Here is a 5922-nt window from a genome sequence, read left to right on the forward strand (position 1 = left end):
AGATTATTCTGTTCCAACTTAGCTTGCACCAGCTAGGAAGTACACTTGATCTTAGCCAAAAGGCTGAGAAGCGATACCAGTTAGGAAGTAACAGACGACAGTTCAAACACCAGAGTTCTTTCCACCATGTGGGAGACCCAGACGGAGTTTCTGGTACCTGGCTTTGGCCTGACTTTGCCCAGGCTGTTGAGCTTATTAGGGAGTAAACCAGCAGGTGGAATCTCTCTCTCTCTCTCTCTCTCTCTCTCTCTCTCTCCCTCCTCCTTCTCCACCTCCTCTCTCTCTCGTTGCCTCCCTATTTCTCCCTCAACCTCTCCCACTGTCCCCCTATCTCACTCTTTCCCTTTGTCTGTGTCACTCTGCCTTTCAAATAAATAAATCTTTTAAAAGTCATTGAAAGCAAAACTTGACTCTGAAAAATCAAAATAAATCACAAACCCTTTGCTAGATTAAGAAAAAAAGGAGAAACTCAGAAACAAAAAATCAAAATGAAAAAGGTAATACTGCCACTAAATTGACAGAAATCAACAGAATTATAAAAGAATTCTATGAATGCTGAACTCTAACAAATTAGATAATAAATGTACTAGACAAATTCTTACAAACCCATATACTACCAAAACATTCCAGAATAAATAAAAATTCTACATACACACAGACCAAGTATGATAGTTGATAATGATGCCAGGGTCATTCAAATGTTATGTGTACTGCATCACAGCAAAACACAAAGTTAAAAGGGTTCAGGTCTCAGAGTGTTTTCTTGTAGAAAGAAGCAGATCTTCCTACCATGGGGGACAGACAGAGTAAAGGCATTGATAGGAAAGGACTGGATGCTGGTCTCCAAGTGAATTCTGTGACTCTGGGGACAGAGACACTATTGTGGAAATGGATAGGGTGTACCCAAGCTGCAGCCACCAGACTACAGTCACTAAGGGAAAAGGCATTACAGGAACAGGAAAAATATGCACATTTCTCATTTGGTTCTATAAAATTAAATATTTCAGGAATTCCAATTTCAAACAATTGAAAATAAAGCTCAAGTACATAAAATAAACAATTCTTTAGTCAGATGTTCCTTTATGTTTCACTGGATTTATTGTTGCTGTTACTGTTGTTGAATATCCATGGCCTTCTCATCACTCAGGAGAGCAACTACATCATTACAAATATATCAGGGTACAGCTCCTGTGTACCTTTCTTGTGAGGAGGCAGTAAGAGAAATTAGTCAGAAAGATAGGAAAGATAATGCATCCTGAGATAAGGAACACTCCTGTAGCCTTAAATAACTATAAGAAACCCAGTTCTGGCATTAGATTGGCCACATACATTTTTATCTGGTCAGAAACTATTTTCAACTGTGACATCTCTGAAGTGGTCAGCAAACTTATTTAAACTGTTTCTGAACAGGAAGATAACATTCTCAACAGATAAGAGACCATGACCACTTCCTAGATTTTTAAAAAGACTCAGATCTCTGACGTCAGACCAGAACTCAATAGCAAGATAACCTGGTCAGAAATCATGACCACTTTCCAAGATGTATGTCTGATAACATTTCTCAACTGACCAGAAACCAGATCCCGGAAGCAAATGCATGCAAAAATAAAAACCAAAAAACAGACCTCTACATAGGGAAGTGATCACTGGATAGGTGCTCCCTTGTCTAAAACCTTACTGGACTCTTCCTTTGGGTCTCCTCCTGGTTATCAGGAGTCTTTGTTCTTCAATCAAACTTTAATTTCGCTTTTGCTCACTTTCATTGTCTCCCATGAGACAAAGAACCAACTCAAACTCCTTTAACAATTTGATTATGTAATTTTTAATCTTTGTAACGTCAAATAAAATATTTTCTCAGAGCATGCAGTGCAGTAAGGAAATGATCAGGGTTGTGATAGCTTGTGGAAATTGCCGAGGGCTTTACAATACAGCAACAGATGGGGCCGACGCTGTGGCGCAGCAGGTTAAAGCCCTGGCCTGAAGCGCCAGCATCACATATGAGCAACAGACAAGTAATTTTTAAGGACAGAAGGGCTCTTCCCTCAGAATGACCACATCATTTATTAAGGGCCCCACCTCCTAAGACCATCACACTGGGCTGAGGATAGCAACACATGCATTTGATGAGGACACAATAATTCAGTCTATATCTCTTTTGCAGACTAGCATTTGGAAGCAGACTAACACATTTGTGAGTCTGTAATTTTCAGGCACATATGCTTCCTCATGAGATACTTTTCATGATTATTAAAGCATCCAAATATATTAACTCTATATCATACAGAAATAAGACAGCAAATAGAATATACAAACCTTACACATATGTTCAGTAATTACTGTTTCAGTAGTTTATCTGACCTAGAAATGATATAGATTTTTATTCCAGGCAGACATGATAAAGAAAGCTAGCTACCATTTTAAGTAATCTCCTGGCAACTATTTTTCTATCATGTGCATATTTGGAAAGTAGCACAAAAGTAGAAATGTAAAAATTTTCTGCATAAAGCTTTAAATTCTCTACTGTGCTTGACACACATGAGGTAAAGGATATCACACACTTCATTTTTACTGCATCTTTACCTGTCCACATAGTCTGAGGTTAGGTTTATGGTTTCTCTAACTTTAAACATCCAATAGATACAATATTGGCTTTCTGGACAAGTGAGGCCAAGTAGAATGAGAATATGTGCTCATGTTATACTTAAAACTGAAAACTCAGAAGATAAAGCTGTTTTTATTAAATCTATGATATTAACTTACCTTATTTACAACAGAGTTACCTAATTTACATGCATTTGAAAAGAATTTGGGTTTATTTCTAGGAGTTATAGAAATGTTCACATATATATACATAAATATATATATGTATATATGTACTCATTCATATCAAAGCCAATTTGAGTGTAACCCCTCCAATTTTATAAATTCATTATTTTCTATCATCCAGATATGGAAATATCACATGTACCTAACATACATTCATATGAACATACAGACAGATGCAAACAGAGACCATACAGCTTTCATTCTATAATGTTAGCAATTATACAAAGCTCACAGGTTAATATCCACTATATATAAATGTATAATCAATATGGGTGAACACTTCTAAGAATTACTTTGAAAACAATATATAATCTAATGGGGACTATGGATCTCATGCTAGGGGAGAAACTGAGGGGACATGTATCAGCTGTTTGAATGTCTCCAAACCTCATCAGTGTTGAACAGATATTCGGTCTATTTTCAAAAGGCTTTTTTCCACTTGAGCTTCTGGTCATTCTTTTGGGGAATCTGAGTCCTTTGAGTACAGAGTGGAGGCAGGGGACCTAAAGTTAATATGACTGGAGAGAGCTGAGTGAATGAAGTGGCAAGAGAAAAGCCTTGCATCCTTCCACACAGGGGTGCAAGAAGTAAGTGTCCAGAGGGAAAGTATTAGAGCTTTCAAGGCAACTGAAAAGAGGACTACAGAAGGTAGGAGGAGGAAAGAGGAGAGAGCCATTGGTAAGAGACAGGTATTAGTGCAGCCTCTTTAAGGAGATTTTTTTAAAGGTAGATTGATTGGTTGGCTGATTGATTGATTGATTCGTTTGGCAGTGACAGAGAGACAGATATATTCCATCCACTACTTCACTGAAAACAACCACAACTGCCAGTTTTAGGCCAGCCTGAAGTCTGGAACCTGGAAATCCATGCAGTTCTCCCACATGGGTGGCAGGGCCCAAGTACTTGGGCCATCTTCCACTTCTGCCCCATGAGAGAAACAGGAACAAATGGTGAACATGGAGGACTCACAAAGGTCAAAGAAAAAGTATTCCAGTCCTGGGGGCCACGAAATAGTCCCCATACAAAATTGAAAAGCCAAGAAAAAAGTCTTTCCAGTCAAGAAGGTACCTTACCAAGTCCAGGATTCTCACTAAACTACAGAAAGCACACTCAGAATCCTAGAAATCAAATCTGCCCTGACTAGTATAAACAGAAGTATGTCTGGAGCAATGCATCAGGAGTCTGACTCACCAATGAGTCCCAAATCCATCGGTGAGAAGTGAAGTAAAGGATTGCCATATGCATACCTGGGATCCCAGGAGAGAGATACAGGAGTCCAATGATGATTCTGATCCTGTCCAAGTCATGGCACCATAGCTGTTAAATAAAATACTACTTAAAATACTTGTTTAAAACAGTAGTGAAAATTTTATTTAAAGCTAAACAACTGAGACAGGTAGAGGGACCTGTGTGGTGGGGTTTTACAGTGGAGATTACAGATGGAGTTCAGTTTGAATACACCAATGGGCAGGTTGAACTGAATACCCATACAATAGACTGCGGGCCAGTAAATTTGTGGGCAAATTTACTCAGAGGATACATCCAGTCTACCACTGATTTGGGCTAATGCAACCTAATAGGTTTCTTGATGAATGCATGCCAAGGCAATCAGAAATCACTGGAGGAATAGAAGAGACTGAGTGACCAGGACAGGACAGATAGCAATAATGATCAGACATAGTAGAATCGATAAAAATGATTTAACATATTTCTTGCTAAAATTAGGCAATTCATGGAAAAACTGAGAAATCCAGAAGTCTAGACCAAGCGGAAAAAGAGATCAGATGCTTGAGTATAAGTTGGTCAAAGGAGAGTATCTTTGTCAACACTGAAATTTTGCAATGAATAAAACAGGGTTCCCACTCGTAGGAGTTTAGTTTAGTGGGGAATGAGGGAGTGCTCCCATTTTTAAATGAATAAAGTGAATTTAAGTGACTATAAGGATTTTTTTCATATGGGATCCAATCAGGAGTAGAAATACAAGAATGGAAACAAGAGCATTCAATGAAGGGAGTTGAGGAAGCCGGAGACTGTAGTGGATGCCTATGATGTTGCTTTGGGTAGACTGAAGCTAGAAAGAAAATGGGTATAAGGAAGGTAGGGAGTGCAATGTGAAAAGTGAGAAGATGAAGGTTAGAGGCTCTGCTTGCTGAGGAGCTCACTCACTACTGCTTCAGGATGTCCTCTTCCTCATGGAGGCTTCATAGGTGGCTCTGTCAGTTCTGGCAGCTTGTAGTGGGTGAAGGACTGTTCTGAGCAGCAGAGAGGCCCATCCTGAGAGTCTGAACACAAGAAGAAGTATCTCTAGTTCTGGTTTCTGGCACCTTGGTTGAGGCCACCCAGCTGATGGCTAAGGCCATTTTGGTTCCCAGATCAAAGGCAAGATTTGAACAAACCCAGTGGCCTTGTGGATAATGGGAAGATTTGAAGTGGTTGGGGATCATTGTTTGACCTAGATCCCAGACCTCTGGAACACCAGACTCACTGCTGCTGCTGAACAGAGAGCTCTTGCAGGTTGCTGTATTGGCTTCCACATGCTGCTGTCATTCAACTGTCCAAAGCTGAAGCAACCTAGGAAACAATTCCTGATATGTGGACACAGGCTTTCCCACACCGGTGGTGGTCTCCTGCCCATGGGTAAAAGTGTGAGATCAGTGGAAATAAGCTACTAGGGCAACCATGTTCTTGACTCCTAACCACCTCTATGTGACTGAAGTCTCAACTGAACAGGAGACTTTGTCTCTGCCTCATTCTGGAAACCCTGCAGGAAAGGACATGGGTCACAGATCAAACTTTTCAACAGTATAAGCAACTCAGATTGTGTTTCCAGTGTGTGCTTATATCCTATATTATATAACATGGGGTATATACTGTAATAGGTATATGTACATATATATATATATATATGTATGAGAATACTTCAAAACATTGTGGGTAAATGAAATTAATGTATAAGTTTATTTGAGATAAAATTTTGAAATGCATACATATGTTTTTCATCAGATGGATATCCCACGAATTTTTAGACACTACAATGCACAGAATTCAAATAATATAAACTTATATTTTAATTCCATTTTCTATTAACCTTTGAAA

At 39.1% G+C, this 5922-nt stretch overlaps 1 long non-coding RNA gene across 1 annotated transcript; it reads right to left on the reverse strand.

The window, feature by feature from the left end:
• Nucleotides 1-4072: 4072 nt before the first annotated feature.
• On the reverse strand, nt 4073-5443 carry LOC149119707 (uncharacterized). Its single transcript, XR_016227958.1, has 3 exons — nt 5312-5443; nt 4993-5108; nt 4073-4143 (listed from the first exon to the last, which is right to left on the reverse strand). It is a non-coding gene; the product is annotated as an uncharacterized LOC149119707 (long non-coding RNA).
• Between the last annotated feature and the right edge of the window lie 479 nt (nt 5444-5922).

The sequence above is a fragment of the Oryctolagus cuniculus genome, chromosome X, assembly GCF_051225735.1.
Source record: "Oryctolagus cuniculus isolate XC-2025 breed Fujian yellow rabbit chromosome X, ASM5122573v1, whole genome shotgun sequence".
In the NCBI taxonomy this organism is placed as follows: Eukaryota; Metazoa; Chordata; class Mammalia; order Lagomorpha; family Leporidae; genus Oryctolagus; species Oryctolagus cuniculus.